General features: G+C 40.9%; 1 protein-coding gene across 1 annotated transcript in view; it reads left to right on the top strand.

Moving 5' to 3' along the window:
• The window catches only part of RSPO2 (R-spondin 2), a 102177-nt gene that overhangs the window by 57123 nt on the left and 28627 nt on the right, over positions 1-16427 (top strand). The window lies entirely within an intron of this gene.

Genomic DNA, 16427 nt, shown 5'->3' on the forward strand with positions numbered 1-16427 from the left:
GGAGAGTGATTGTCTTTGATCATTGCTGCCCTGCAGAGAAGCTTCTTGGTCATATGGTATGATTTTTGTTAGAAAAGATGTGCTGAGAAAGATCCTGTAGAGATAACAGAAACCCAGCATACCATGGATAAGGTGAATGCAAGACTTTATTTCTTGTTTATGCAGATTCTTACCTCCATGTTCTGTGCCCCCTAGTGGCAGCTATAAACATTCACAACTAACAAGGACAGATACAATGTCAGTTGCCTAAAAGAATTATACTAGTTACACATCCAGAGTGGATGATTGAAGGTTTCAGGTCCAAAGAAAGAAAACATGAGGGAGCAGATTTTGAAACAAAAGGAGCTAATCTGAAAAACAACAAATGGCTGAATTTCCAATGAAATGGCCAGTGAAATAAAGATTTAATTTCTGATAACAGTTGAGAATGATTCATAGAGATATGTGATCCCCATGCAATACCAATCAACAGGCCCTATAAGTTTCAATACTCAGGTTTCAGTTCATGACCATCTCTCCACAGCATTTTTCCAAACTGTTCTGCCATGCCATGCCAGTTTGCATGAGGGTAGTAATATCTTTCTGGAGTGGGGTGAAGCTGAGGGATGGAGGAAGGTCAGAGAAGAATGGATAGAAAAATTCCTGTGAAACAAGAGGAACAGGAAGCTTTCAACTTTCTCTAGCTGAAACCATGTAAAGGGGAGAAGAGTTTATCACTTCTGCAGAGCTTTGTCAGCAGTAGACCCAGTCCAAAAAGGAGAAGCATGTTGCATGCAAAATTTCAACACCTAACAAAATTTAATTTCCCTTGAGATTTTAAATTAAATTATTTTTCTTTTTCTGTGAAAAAATTGAAAAAGAAAAATCTGGAATTGTTTACAAAATTGGTTTGAAAATTTTCATTTTAATAGGGGACCCCTTTCCCCACCACCACATTTTTTAATTCCTCAAATCTTTTTCCAGTGGGGGAAAAAATGTGTGTGTGGGTAGGGAGGAGTTAAGTGAGTGAGAGAGAGAGAGCGCGCGCACCTCTCTCATTCTTTTCCAAAATGTTGCTGAAAAGTTTCCAAGAAAATAAATAAGTTTTAATTTTTTTAAATGTTCATGATAGATACTTACCCTTTTTCGATTGGCTCAGATGACAGAGCTGTGCAGAAGAAAAAGGGTGTTCTGTAGATGTAAGAAGAGCCATTCCCTTTGACCAAAGTTGCGGTAGGTCCAACGATGCATGTAACCACATGGTCAACAGCAGTGGATGATCATTAGTCCAAGCACCTTGCCTAAATGGGGGTGAAGCCAGACTAATAATGGTTACCCTTGGTCTTGTGGAACTTTTTTGGTGTATTTACTTCCATTTTGCCCAAAAGTTTCTATTGTGAACTTTGGTCACTATTTGTTCTATTCTAGATTAGATCTTTACTTTTCTAGCACAGACCTTTTTTTTGAATGTCTTTATCAAAAGGAGATAAATGATTTATAATTCATTTTACAGTGTGATAAATTATGCCCCAAATTATCAAATCAGCCAAAGTTTATAAAATGTTTAGTGTTCCAGGAGCCATAGGCCAGTTCCTCAGCTGTTGTACATCAACATAGTTCCATGGATCTAAATGTTGTACAGAGTTAGTGAGCCTGCTTCCCTTCTTGTGTATACTGTGGTAAATCAGGAGTAAACCTATGGGTCATTGAAGATATACACATGTGAAAAATGATGTGGTTGATGTGAGTGAGCCCAGTACTCAGTGCTGAATTTTCACAAAGCAGCTTGGTCACATTTTAGTTATTTGTTTGTTTTTTGGTCAAAAACATGTGGTTCTTAGAGATTGTTAAATTTTGGCTTCTACCTGGAAGTCCATAATCTTAACTACAAACCTTCCACTTTACTGATCTGATTCTGGAACCTCTTCCTTTTCTGGAGAAGATCATTGAAGAAGAAATGATGAGTATATCAACTCTCTTTTAATACCTCCATTGGCTCCCTCTTCTCTATCATATCAAACAAACTACTTCACCATCAAGGCCCTTATGACCTATCCCCACCCTACCTATAATCTCTCATTAAGAAAGGAATGGTCAACTCCAGCCTCTGATCACCCAATGATACCAACCTCTATCTCCCACTTCTTAAATTTTCAAATAAGCACCTTCATGTTCTCTCACATGCTACCCCTGATGCTTAAAAGAAGCTTCCTGTAAAGTTTTACAGAATTATCTCATTATCTTCTTTCAAATCCCTCCATAAAATTCTCCTTTGCCACAAAGACTTCAAAACACTTGACAACTGTCAGACTTCTGCAGTGTAGATCACCTCTTGTCAGGCTGACCAATAATGTCCTATTATTTCCTTGTGCTCCCGCATCTGTCTGCCTGTATCCATCCATTGTCTCTTGTCTTGTACTTAGATTGTAAGCTCCTTGGGGCAGGGACTATCATTTTGTTCTGTGTTTGTACAGCACCTAACATAATGGGGTCCTGGTCCATGGCTGGGGCTCTTAGGTGTGACAATAATACAAATAAGTAATCAAGGCTCAGCCATCACATTGATGAGTGTGGAATAAGGACCTAAATGGAATAGAATTGCTGGGCTTACAATATAATCGACTATATGAAGGAGTATGCTTTGGGGTTGGAAGGTGATTTATTTTAAAGGGAACATTTGTTATTAGAAAATTACCCAAGTCATCACCTCCACATTGTCTTTCAAAACTCTTCGAACAGGATGTGGAATTTGTCAGGATGTATATGTGGGTTTTTTTTGGTTTTGGTGTGTTTTTTGCATTCAGTAAAACTTAATCCAATTATGCAGTTAATTACACAGACTTTCTATAACTGTCTAGTATGTGGTAAGGATGTCATGCTTTATACACCAAGCATATATAGATAGAAGAGGGTGATGGGGGACAATTTAACTCTTGTGTATATATTACCCACCAGCAAGCCTCATTTTCCACTAATTGCCTAGATCTAGGAAGAAACTAGTCAGGGTGTGGCACTTAGGACAATATGGGATTAGTGCTATATGAAAAGTTTGTGCAACTAGCCAGAATATAAATGATTTATTATAGAGACACTGTTTGCCTGGATATGCAAAACCCAAACATCGTCATAGTCGCACTGCTTTATCTACTACAGCAGGGGGCAAACTTTGTAGCTCTTTGTGAAACTTTGTTTTTGTGAAATTTAATTTTGGCTTTGTAGCTAAAGTAAATAAGGCTGGGCCTGGCCGGCTTCATAAACCTAGACTGGAGAAAATAGGAGGTGAGCCCTCTACAAACACTCATAGAATGACTGAACCACTTATTTTAAAATGCCTTTAGACTTCTGGGTGTTACTATGGCCCAGATCCATAAAGGGACTTAAGTGTTGCAACACCCAACTTTTAGGTACCTAGAAAAAAATGGAATCCACCAAATCTGGGCTAGGTTCCCTATACCCTATCCCTATCCCTATCCTCTCTGGGGAGAGATCAGCACCTTAGAATGCAATCAACAAAAGCCAGCACATGAGGTGGGAAGCTGCCTACGCTAGCCATTGGCAATACCAATGAGAGGGGTATCCTAAGCCCCACCCCTTTCACAGAGTTAGGCAACTTTAGTCTGGGGTGGAAGGAGGCACTTATCGCTGCTTGCGAGCAAAGGCTAGGAACTGCTCTCCTGGAGTCAGGAGGTTTACATGCTTAAGCCATTCTTGCAAGAGCTACTAATGCCTCCCTTATAAATTTTAGCCTAGTGGTTAAAACACTCACCGAGATCCAGGTTCAATTCCCTACTCTGCCTGAGGGGAAGAAGGAATTTGATCAGCAATTTCCCATCTTTTAGGAGATTGCCCTAACAATCCAGTTATAGAGTCATTCTCTCTGGCCTAATGACGCTTTAGTCCAAAGAGGAACAGCTTCAACAGGAGAGACTCCTGTATTAGAGCATCCTATAGCCAGGTGACTAGGGTACTTTTCTGAAAGTTGGGAGACCCCTGTTCAAATCTCTTCTTCCCATCAGGCAAAGTGGGAAATTGAACTTGGGTCTCCTGTATCCCAGATGAGTGCACTAACCACTACAAGTATGAAGGAATAAGTACCCCTTGGATTTTGAATGGGTCCCAATCTGATAGGTGTGCTCTGAGCATGACTACTGGCTTAGGGCAAGATAGGAAGGAGAATGTCTATCTCCATCTGATTTGAGGATCAGACTGGGGCTTAGGCATGAGACAGGTATCTGGACACCTAGAAAGAGGTGTTGTGTGCATGACTCAGTGGCAGAAACTTAGGCACTCAGGTAACTTTTACAGTAAAAATTTAGGCAATGAGTCAGTCTAGGCACCTACAGGGTTAGGTGGCAGCTGAGAAGCAGTTTTGTGGATAACAGTGGAGCCTAAAACTGGGACGCAGGCATCAAAATCTGGAGTCCCTTTGTGGATCTGGCCAATGTGCTTACATCCCAGCAGCCTGCCATCAAAAAGGATATAGTCTTCCAGAGTTTGGGGGGGCTCTTTACAAAATAAGTGTCTACTTGAGGATAGTAGCAGAATGTCCCATATGTTGCTAATTCTTATGATTTTCATGTTTGGTAATATCATGAGTCTTGTGATAGTCGGTATTTTTCTTAAAGCTCCAGGAATCAGGTTATTACGTGAGAATGTCAGTTTTCATTAAAAAAAAAAAAAAAAAAAAAGAAGCAGCTCACCCTAATGGCTGCAGACAAAGGCTTGAAAACATGAACCCTAAATACTCCAACAATAAAAAATTTATTGTTTTTAAAAGTCTCATGATTTTCGAGACAATCTCATCATGTTTGAATTCTGATATCCAACTCTAAAGGATGGCTTATTTAAATATGCTCTGGTATACAGCCTTCAAGGTTTTCCAGACTTCCATGTCTCAGTTAGGTACATGCTTAACGTTACACATGCAAAACTCCTATTAACTTCAGTGTGTGGGAACATGCTTTAAGTGTTTTGTGGAGAAGAGAATTTCATCTTGTAGCATTGTCAGTTTGGCATGATTCCTAAAAACTAAAAATTATGAGGTTTTTTAAAGTTATAACTGTAGCTACAGTCAGCAGCAGCAGATCAAGAGTTATTAGTGAAAGAAGAACATTTCAATGGAACAATATAGCATGCTGTAGAGGGGTTCGGCCAGAGCTCATCCCTCTCCAGGGCAGCGGGGAACCACACTGCCTCGCTAAGTCTGTCTGGTTCTGTCGGGGAACTAGTTTGCCGCAGGGTCTCGCACCGCGGCAGAGGCAAATCAAGGGCTACGCACGTCCGGTTGGCGGGCAGTAGCAAGCCTCACGCTCCGGTCCTTGGACAGGGATGGAGCAAACCGTTAAGCAATAAGCTGAGGCCCTGGGCTAGGGCAGGCGGCAAAGAGTCCGTGGCTCAGGCCCTCAGGCAGGGGCTGAACAAACAGGTAAGCAACAACAAGCCCAGGCCCTGGGTCAGGACATGGCAGTACGGGGTATATGGCTCAGGCCCTCAGGCAGGGGCTGAGCAAACAAATGATTTTGGGGGGCCCAGGCCTAGGCCACATTGGGTGGCAGGGGGGACACAAGCCCACCCACTCCACTGCGTCCCAGCCCGGGGCCCTAGCAGCAGCAGAAGGCCTGCTGCTTTGTCAGTGGGGATCCTGGCCGCAACACACTGACATAGGCTCTGGGTGTGCTGCATCCAGACTAGGGTCTGCTGCCCCCAGGCTATTTCCTACCTGCCCCTCTAGAGGTACCTGTGTTGGGACTGTGTCCTCCAAGGCATCAAGCACCATGGGCTCCTCAGGGTACCTAGCAAGCGGTAGGCTTGGCAGCTCCTCTGGGTATCTTGCCACAGGTAGGCTTAACAGCTTCTCTGGGATCTGGCCGGCATCATGCCTCGGCTGGTCTGGCCAGTCTTCAAGTTGGTCGCCAGTTGCAGGAGTCTCCCAACTGGGAGCTAGGCTACAAGCATCTGGCTTCTCCAGCAGCTGAGGCTCTAGTGAGCTCTGGGGTGGGGCTTTTGTACTTCCTGTCCTGCGCCTTGATCTCTGGGGGGTGGGTGCAGGCTCCGCTGGCTCTGCCCACTTTGGCATCCAGAGGGGCTCATCCCTCTCTGGGGCGGCAGGGAACCACACCACCTTGCTACACATGCTAATTTGAGAAGATTAGAAATTCATATTCTAGCATAGACTCTGGGGATGTGATAACACAGTGCATTGTGACAAGCTAAATGGTTGGTAATTTACTTAGTCAGTTCCTGTCAGCAGTTTCATCTGTGTTGAATAGGTATAATTGTGTCTTAGAGAAGGCCCCCAATGCGGTTAGGACAGAGCCAAACTTTCCCAAATTCATCATTAGCTACAATTTCCTGCTACGGATAAAAATGCTTCTGCCTCCAGTATATATTTGTGTTCTGCTAATAGAAAAGTAACTTGCTGTAAAAACATATTAAGTACAATCCCAGTCTTCAAAGTTAATTTGATTTAAATTGTGACACTACATAGTTATCCCATTAGATTTGTGTGTGCACGAATGTGGCATTCAATCGAGCAATGTTAATATGAAAACATTCACACTGTAAAAGGCCCTTCAATACTCAGCTGTGCCACCCAGCCACCAAGTGTATTGGATTTTGAAAGCAAACGCTTCATGAATGTTTAACGATCCAGAGTATTTTCATGGGGAAAGTGTGGGAGGTTTAAAGTTTCTGAACCATTTTGCAGAAAATGAAGTGAAAACCATTACTCCTGTTGGCCATATGACTCAATAATAACTTGGAGACAAAAATTGTTTATGTTTGGCAGAAGTTAATACCAAACAAGATCTATAATCTCATTTTTGCTCACAAACATATTTCCCTTTAAAAGAGGAGCTAAAATGTCCTTACTATGATCCTACACTTTCAAAGATAAGGTACTTTGTCTAGGTTGGAATTTTGTTGTGTTTTCCTGCCAAATCTCTTTAAATAAAATAATAATAATTAATAATAATCAGATCGGGATCCCTCCAGCTTAAAGCTTCATACAGTGTTTATTATGGCCTTCCTTTATTTTGAAGAGGAAAAACAGCAGGAAATTGAGTATTTAATCATGTATATAATGTTAAAAATTGGAAACTTTTTTGTTTGAATTACTATAGTTTAGGAGCCAGCATTTATTACAATGTTTTGATTTTTATAACTTTCAACACATTTGGCTCAGACTTGTGAACTTAGATTTTTTGTTTGTGTTTAAATTCTTTCCAATTAGGTTTGCTGACTCCTACAGTTTTCTTTTTAGTTTATACCTAAGCCTATCATTGTGTCATCTTCAGAGTTAGTGTTTCATTTGGGAGAGGTTGGAACAACAGTTGTTAGATGTATTTCCAGGTCTGCAAATGTTCAGCACTGTTTTCTAGATCAGAAAGATACTTATATCTAAAATAATGTGAACTTTCTGATTTATTTGATTATTATTATTGTTGTTATATTTTGGTAGTGCCAGATTTTCAACAGTGCTCTGCAGCTCCTATTGCTCAAAATGGGAGCTAGTGGGTGCTTAGCACTTCTGAAAATCTGGCCAAAAAACTCTTGCAATAAATTATTTTTTCTGTGTTTTAACCTTTAGCATTGAAAGTGAATCCTTTTCAAGGAAAATCTCAAGGGGACATTTTCCAAAGTGCCCAATTGCTGTTAGTGAGTCTAGTGCTCCTAAATCCCTCAGGAACATTTGAAAATCTTCCCCTTAATCTTTCCCCTATTCTCTCCAAAATCATAGAACTTTGTAGCTCTGCTTCTATCCATATGTTTTATGCAGAATAATAGCCTGAAGGTTAATTAAGGTCTCATGGTTGCAATCACTTACTTACTATGAGTACTCCCACTTAATCAGGCTCTAAATTTGTACTGAATTTGAGGCATTCTGTTAGGTATTGTTAAACCTTTATCTACAGTTACACTCATTAATCCAAATGATACAGGCTAATCCGTGGTCATTCATGATGAGTGACTCAAATTATCTATTAGAATAAACTCTCCACATTTGGGGTGTTTATCCAAAAGTCTTTGGTATAGAAGATAGACTGGAAACCACTTGAGGACAAACCTGATTACACAATTGCTGATACTTCCTGGATCAGTGAAAACATACTTGTTTTTTTAGTTTTACTTTTAGATGTGTTTCTCACCAAATATAGATGGGAGTGAGGTAGGAGAGAAAGAAAGGTTCTGCTCATTGCAGCCATCTGTGACTTCCATAGCAGCTGGGAACCCAGAAGCACTCCCTGGAGACTAACCTCAGTGAGGGTCTCAGTCATGGAGATTAGCCATCTTCCCTTTGACACATTCTCAGAAAGAACCAGAGGTTGGCACTGAAGAGAAACATAATGGAAGTGAGTGGGGAGAGACGAGAGAAGCAATCAGATTAAGAAAAGGGAGGATAAATTGGTTTGATGCCATCTACCTCTGTGAGGGACTGTGTTTCAGACAAATTTTAATGGTCAGTGGTAGAGACAGAAAGTGGGGATGGGAGGGAAGGGATCTGCAAAAGTTATGTCCTGTTTTCAGTTGGGGGAAAAAATTTCAACAGATTTTCTGAACATAATTAACCAGTGGTAGCCAACACTCTCTATAGACCTAAGTGAATTGGTAGCATGAATCCTTGATTTTTTCAGGAGAAAGTCATCAACCAAGAAGTCTCTGTATCTAATTATATTACTCAGTATGCAACTATTTTTCTAAATGTCAAAATGTGACTAGTAAATAACCCTAAAACTCAATTTTAACGTTAATACAATAAAATAGTTTTAAAAGAGAATAATGTCGGCTGGAGAAGAGACAGCTCTGTTGTGCACACTGAGCATTTTTGTGAGGATATTTCTCTCTCCCCTTACCCTTCAGCCCCCCCACCTCCATTTTTTGACCTAGTTCTCTAACATAGCCACAGAAGCATACAATATGTTGTTTAAAGTCACTTAAGGGGGAAAAAAGGCATGGCAATATTTCTTAATGTCTCCTTATGCTCAGTTTGTCATTGTTATATTAAGACATGTTCTGGTATTCTTGTTTTTATAATCTATGCTACGTTTAGAACATCTGTACAGAGAGAGACTAGTTGGAGACTCTTTTTAACGGAATTATTTACAGTACATGCTACAAATGGGACTTGCAGGTAAAGCACCACATTCCAATAGCTTTACCAATAACTGCCGAATGCCTCCAATAGCTGTGCTTAGCAATATATTTCCAAAATCCTTACTGTACCTTTATCTTCTAAACAAGTGGGCTAAATAGATTTCAGGCTATTGTCTTTTTAAGGGGGTGACAGAAAAGGTAACCTAAATTCACCACATCATAAACAGCCTATTGGCCTCCCCCTCTTCATTTCCCCCATATGGCTTTCAGACTCCTAGCATATTTTTAAAAAATTGTATCTAGAAATCCCTACATCCCCATGAGCCTTCTCTTTCCTACTCCTCTGAAGTATCTCTCCCTATGTCTCCCCATCTGCATCGGTGTCTCTCCCATCTCTGCTCCTTTTTCTGCTTCCTATGTATGTCAACTCTTTTCTATCCTAATGACTTCCGATTCTGTCTGCCTCAGACTCTGGCTATTAGTGACACTGGAATTCAGTGCTTTCCCTTTTCAGGTCATCTTTCAACTTTTACTATTTGCCTCTGGACTATGTGAAATACATTTATTAGTATAGCTCATTTAGAACAAATAATATCCATTGCTGCAGCCAGGTGCCTTTGTTTGGTAGGTGGATGTAGCTATATCATTTTGTGAATCTTTGACTGATCCTTTGTATAATTCTCTTGACATCCCTAGAGATTTTACAGTGTGAAATGTATTGATTTGTATAGACTTTCAATGCCTTGGATTCCAAATTCAATTTTAAATGACCGTAAATTAACTATAGAGTGTGTTTTATTACACATATTGGCTAGGAGGAGTGCTGATGGGGATAGGAAATTAATAGTTTATTAATACATTTCTTCATCATACATTCAGGTAATAAGATTATTTGTAACTCCGAGGGTATGTCTTTGTGGGGAGTTAAGACAAATTAATTTAAATTATGGAGTTAATGCACATAAATTACTGTGCTTTAAACCCTCATGTGGACTAAGGGCACATTCAGAAGTAATGTGCCCTTAGTTTGTTATAGCTTAATCCTCCAAGAGTTTAGTGTGTTTTAATTTATGTGCACTAACTTCACTGCTAGATAATTCATCTGAACTTTCCTAAGTGTCTGTCCCATGTAGACAAGCCCTTAGATGTTGCCATGTGGTTGGTGCTATGGTCCCAAGAGCACTTGACATTGAATTCAGCTGTAGCTGTGACCCAACAAATGTCTTGTAATATGATTGCTGAAGTTGGTGTGTAGGAAGCTGTAGGACCAGCTGGAATGCTATGGAAGAGCTGGGGATGCTTTAGGGATCTTTAGAGATCTCTGAAAAACACGTTTATTAAAAGAGAAGTTATTCAGGACATGATATTGCTCATAGGCAGTGTGTGACTCTTGCATTTGGGGAGGCTGGGTGTGAGTGCTGGAAGCTCCCTAGAAGTATGTGGGGGCCACCAAGCCCCAAGTCCTGCCCACACTCCGTCTCCACTCTGCCCTGAGGCCCCGCTCCACTCTGTCTCTTTCTGCCCTTGCTCTGCCCCTTTCCTCAAGGCCTCCCTGGCCCACTGCTCGCTTCTCCTCGCCCCCTCTCCCGAGGCCTGCCTGCCCACTGCTTACCCTTCTCCTTCCCCTCCTTCCATCACTTGCCCCTTAGCTGAGTTGCTCCACATCAGCCCAGCAGGAGTCCCACATCTGGGCCAGCCAGTGAGAGGCAGAACCACTTTTAAAAGTGATGAGGCCATGTGGCCCCTTGTTCTCCCCTGTGCTGGCAGGCAGAGGGGCCTTAGGGGAGGGAGCAGAGAGGCACAAGTAGCAGGTGGGAGGGCCTTGGGAGAGGGGATGGAGAGGAACAAGCAGTATGCGGGGGAGGGAGTCTTGGGAGAAGGGGTGGAGAGGGCCTAGGGAGAGAGGGCAGAGAGAGAGGAGCGAGCGGTGGGCAGGTGGAAGCCTCGTGGGAAGAGGCAGAGTGGGAGTGGGAAGAGGTGGAGCAAGGGCAGGGCCACGGGGGGAAGAGGCCGAATGGGAGTGGGGCCGTGGTCCAGGCGCTGGTGGCCACCCCATTTCTTGGGAACTTCCAGTGGCAGGAGGTGGGCTGCATATTTGGGGAGGCTGAGCCTCCCAAAGCTTGTTATACCCACTGCCCATGGTATTGCTAACTAAGTTCCTGTGACCTTGTGTTGTTTAGACAAACTAAAAGCAGGACAACCCTCCTCCTGACACCATGGATATTCCAGCATGACAACTTGCTTGCTAATGCTATTTCCTTCACTTTCTCTCCAGCCCACCATGATACCTTTGCAGTGACTGTCCTTAACCTTAATCTCCTTCATAATTATAAATTTGCCCAGAACCTAAAATGGTTCATTCAGTCTGGAAACTTCAGCTTTCCAGTGTTCAAAATTCTTCAAGGCACTTTCCTGCTATCCCTGTTTCTAAAGAACCCTAAATTCCAGGGTCTTCAAAATAATTGCAACTGAAAGTTTTAATTTAGATTTGTTTTACAAATAGGCACTGTGTTCAAGTTCTCTTTTTCAAATATTTACCATGTCCCCTCCCCACATCTTCATTTGTATGTAATTTCTCGGTGCAGCAGAATGAATGATTTGGCTGCATTATACTCATAGAAACATCTGCAATAAACCATTCTCATTAGCATCTGAACAATAGCTAATTGAATGGCTGAGCCTTGACTTAAAATATTAATTTCTTCTTTTCTGACCTTATCAAAGCAGATGGAAATAAATTTTCATCCTCCCTTCCCAAGTACAGAGCCCTTCTTTTAGAAGATCACTCTGTGCTACCTGTTGATTTATGGAGTGTTACTAGTTTAAAAATGGAGAATCTGTAAATATAGTCATAGGTGTGTGACAGACTGACAATATCCTGAAATATCCCCAGCAAACCTTATGGAATTAAAATAAACTTTGTTGAATTAATCTAAACCTTATTGAATTAGGATTAATACCTTTGGGATACATTGTATAAAAAATGCAGTTGTGTATGTGGTGTTGTGGTGTCATATGTATCTTCTCTAGTAGAGAGGGAGGGATGTTAATGAACTTCTTCCATTATCAGCCTTTGAAACCACCACCTGGGGAGATATGCATATACTAGTTCAAAGACCAACAGAGAAAGAGAAGACTTTTGGATAAAAACCTGGTGTCATGGTTTTCTGGGGGTGCAATCCAGACCAGTGAGGGGTTGTGTCACATCTTACTATGTAACTCTGAGTGCCTCACAATGCTTTGCCGCTATGGTTCTCAGCCTGGGATGCTTACAATCAGCAATAAACATACAGATTATGTTTGTCTGTGTGCTTTGCAGCCAGCCCTGATTCAGCAGCTCTGACCCCAGCAGCCTATCTACAGCCCCACAGTCCAACTCTGGCTTCCATCAGACTTGGTTACAACCAGCAAGGTAACCCCAACACACTCCCAATCCTGAATTTTCCCCAAACTGCATGCTCTGTAATGGCCAGCCTGCTCCTGGACAGTACAGAGAAATAATAAGGTTTGTTTGTTCCTTTAAAGAGGCAAAAGCACATCACAGCTATTAACTGGGCTAAATACACCCTTCCTTGCAAACACAGCATGGAGTTGGTTTATAGTAAAAGAAAACAAATTTATTAACAACAGGACATAGGTTAAGTGATACCATGAAAAAGGAATAAAGCCAGAAAGGGTTACAAGCAAACACAAGTGAAAATATGCATCTAAAACTCAAACGAGAAAGGTACAGACTTTGTTCAAGATGGTTTCTCTCACCAGTCATTCTACTTCCCAGCTCTGCTGACTTTCCCCTAGTCAGGACCTTCCACAAAAGTAAAGATGCTGGCTTCCCTTGTCTTCCGAAGGAAAGATCTTTGCCTAAGCAGGTTTCTCACCTATGTTTAGTCTCCAGAGACTTCAATCTCCCCTTGTCTGAAGGACCCATCTTACTCAGCTTTCAAGAGCTCTGGCCTCTTTTGTCTAATGACGGATTACAAAGATACTGTCTGTCTTTGTTATATCTTCCAAAATTCATTGACTTTGTCTCAAGAGACAGGATGACCTCATGCTGTTCTTCCCATCCTCTGGACTTCCCATCCCCTTGCTGATTTCTATGTAAATAGGGCTTCCATTATTTTTGGTTACACCTTGCTTAATCTCATTGGAGACAGGGAGATAGCTGCCTTCTCTCCTGTCTGGGAAGGAACCTGTTTCTTCCTGTTTGGTCACAGACATTAAAAGCATACAGAATCCATGTTTTCTCATATAGTGTTAACACATACTAATAATATATAATATCATTCACAATGATACTATTCACCAGTGTGTCATTAACTTTCAGAAAAGACCTAATTCTATACATTTTGTAATCCAGTAAAAGTGTACACAATCAGTTGGTTCAATTTGTCTATTGCTTGAGGTCCACGCCCCCCACCCCGTCTTTATAGACCATAAACCCTTGTAAAGCATTATTTGAAAAGTAAAACACAGACCATGCTTCTCTCTCCTGCTGGGGCATAGATGCCATGCTGTCTCTTCCACCACTTGCTAGTTCCATATATTAATCTGATATGTGAACATGCCTTCATTACCTCTGCCTGACAACTGGGCTGCTGGTCAGAGAAGCAAACACATTCCTTTGCCTAGGGCAGACCTGTTTACCAACTCCCCTTGACATGCCTGCTTTAAACACACTATACTCATAATTCTAGCATATATCCATAACTCTTAAGACAGACTTTGTATACATTATGCAATAGTATTAGTGATCAGTGAGTTCTTAGGTTTCAGAGTAACAGCCACGTTAGTCTGTATTCGCAAAAAGAAAAGGAGTACTTGTGGCACCTTAGAGACTAACCAATTTATTTGAGCATAAGCTTTCATGAGCTACAGCTCACTTCATCGGATGCATACTGTGGAAACTGCACACTGTGATCACTTTAGATAAGCTATTACCAGCAGGAGAGTGGGGTGGGAGGAGGTATTGTTTCATGGTCTCTGTGTATATAATGTCTTCTGCAGTTTCCACAGTATGCATCCGATGAAGTGAGATGTAGCTCACAAAAGCTTATGCTCAAATAAATTGGTTAGTCTCTAAGGTGCCACAAGTACTCCTTTTCTTTTAGTGAGTTCTTAGTTTCAAATAATATCTCACAAGGTATATTTTATACAAAGATTATTACAATAGGGTGTAGGGTGCGAATATGGGGTTGCTGAGAGTTACACTTGATATTTAAACTGACTCAGAGACTTCTTCCTGGTCCAGCAAACGGGCAGGATCCCTGGTCTAATCCTTAAGGGGAGGATTGGAAGAATTGGCCTACTGAGACCCCATACAATTTTTCTTTTTCTTTGTGCTTTTTCTGAGATGAAACTCTGATGAACTTGTAACCACAAAGAAATCCCTACTGTGGGGTGATGCCTGGTAAGCTTATTAGCATGCATAACTGCATATAGGCTTTCTTTTACTGTTTATAATACTTTTTTCTGTAATGCTTTTTACCTTAAGAATAAAGTAACCTTGCTTAGAAAGAACTGCGGAGCAATCACTCTGTTATTAGTCTCTGAAGAGAAACAAGTACGTTTGTTTAGACTGACTGACTTTGCTGGGAAATGCACAGTGAAGGCAGGGAACTGTGCAGCCTGGAAATACCCTGGTCAGAAGGGAGAAAGACATGGGTCTCCACCCAGAAAGGCAACAGCTGGGAAGTTGCAAGCTGAGAGTGGGTGACCTTGCTGAACCACTAAGGGGAAATATAGGTGTAGTTGCTATAAAGTGTATGATTTATGGAACAAGATTCTGTCATCTGTCCAGTCACTCTCCCTGACAGTAATACCTCCTCACACATGGGTCTTTTGGAAACAACATTACAGGCCTGATTTTCGAGGCACTTGAAGCCGCACACAAAATCATACATGCAGTTCCCACAATTGTGCACACAAATCAGACACATGTTGTACAATTTGCACATGTAGTTGTGTAATTTGGGTATTTAAATTCATGTGTATATATACACACACAGTTTTGGATGAAGATCCTGGTGCAGGAGGTTTTGAAAATCAGCCTTTATATTGGGACAGGTGGCATGTGGCTTAGTATGCTAGCCTGTCACTTCTACAAAACAGAGTTATTTGGGTGGTTTGGGTGGCTATGGGAAAGAAAATGGTCTTTGTTTCATTTGGAGATCTCTTTTTACAGTCAATCTCAGCATGGCTTTTACTCCTGGCTCAGCCAAATGGAGGCTTTCTTGTGGCTCACCTGATGGAGCAGTTGCCGGTGCAAGTTTGCTTATATCGATGTGCAAAACTCATGAACAGCATGTTCAGCCACTGGATGGGGAGATTCTGTTAGTAATTACTGAAGTCTGATCTACTGTCTGACTATTTGAACTGCTGAAACCTTCACTTCCTCAGCTTTTGACAGAGAGTGAGAATAAATCAGCATTTTAAAAATGGTAACACATTTTTGTTGCCAAATGAAATGTGATAACTGAATCCCTTGTAAAATAATATTTTTGGAGAAAAAATGAGATCAGGGCCAGATAAAAACAAGTTATTTACAATTCAGATCATGGATTAATATCAGTCCAGTATAGTACTATTAAAAATAAAACATAAAAACAAACCTTTATAATCTATTGCCTTGTTTAAATAGTTCTAGCTAGTTCAGTGATAGTTTTAGCTTCTGTTCCTGGCATATTTCTAGATCTACAGTCCCATTACAGTGGCGCCGCTTAGCACAAATACAGTGATGGTTTTGCCAGTTTTTCTATGATAAACCTTTTTTCCAGGAATTCATACATAATCATAAAAATTCCCTCAGAGTTGAAACTTGGCATGTGAGGAATTCACAAGGATTTTCTTGTGATTTCTTTCTGTGTACAAATTTACAAAAATAAATCAGGCTGGTCATTTAAATGAGAATTATTTCAAAATAATATATTGGTAAAGTTCATAGAATTGTGTTAGATGGAGATGGATAAGACCACAGCCATCTAATATAAGCACACACATTCCCTGCCAATGAGTGATTGTTCTGAAGACGATGGTTTGTTGCTTTTCTATCACAAAGGCTCCAAATTGCATATGTATGTGTGTGTGTGTGTGTGTGTTGGGTGGAATCATGAGATTTGGAAAGCAATTAGTAATTTAATAAGGCCAAATTTCTTTTGGTATTCTGAAAAATATACAAATGGCCAAGACATTTTCGTTTGAAAAGCAGGTTCTATATCTATAAAGCTTTAACTGGCTTAAATAACTAATAACTTAAAAATAGATATGACATATTTTAGGCTTATTAAAATTTATTCTGGTATATTGTATGTGTATTTCATATTAATTGAAACCAAGTATTTTTCAGAGCTTTATAATTT

The sequence above is a fragment of the Lepidochelys kempii genome, chromosome 2, assembly GCF_965140285.1.
Source record: "Lepidochelys kempii isolate rLepKem1 chromosome 2, rLepKem1.hap1, whole genome shotgun sequence".
Classification (NCBI taxonomy): domain Eukaryota; kingdom Metazoa; phylum Chordata; order Testudines; family Cheloniidae; genus Lepidochelys; species Lepidochelys kempii.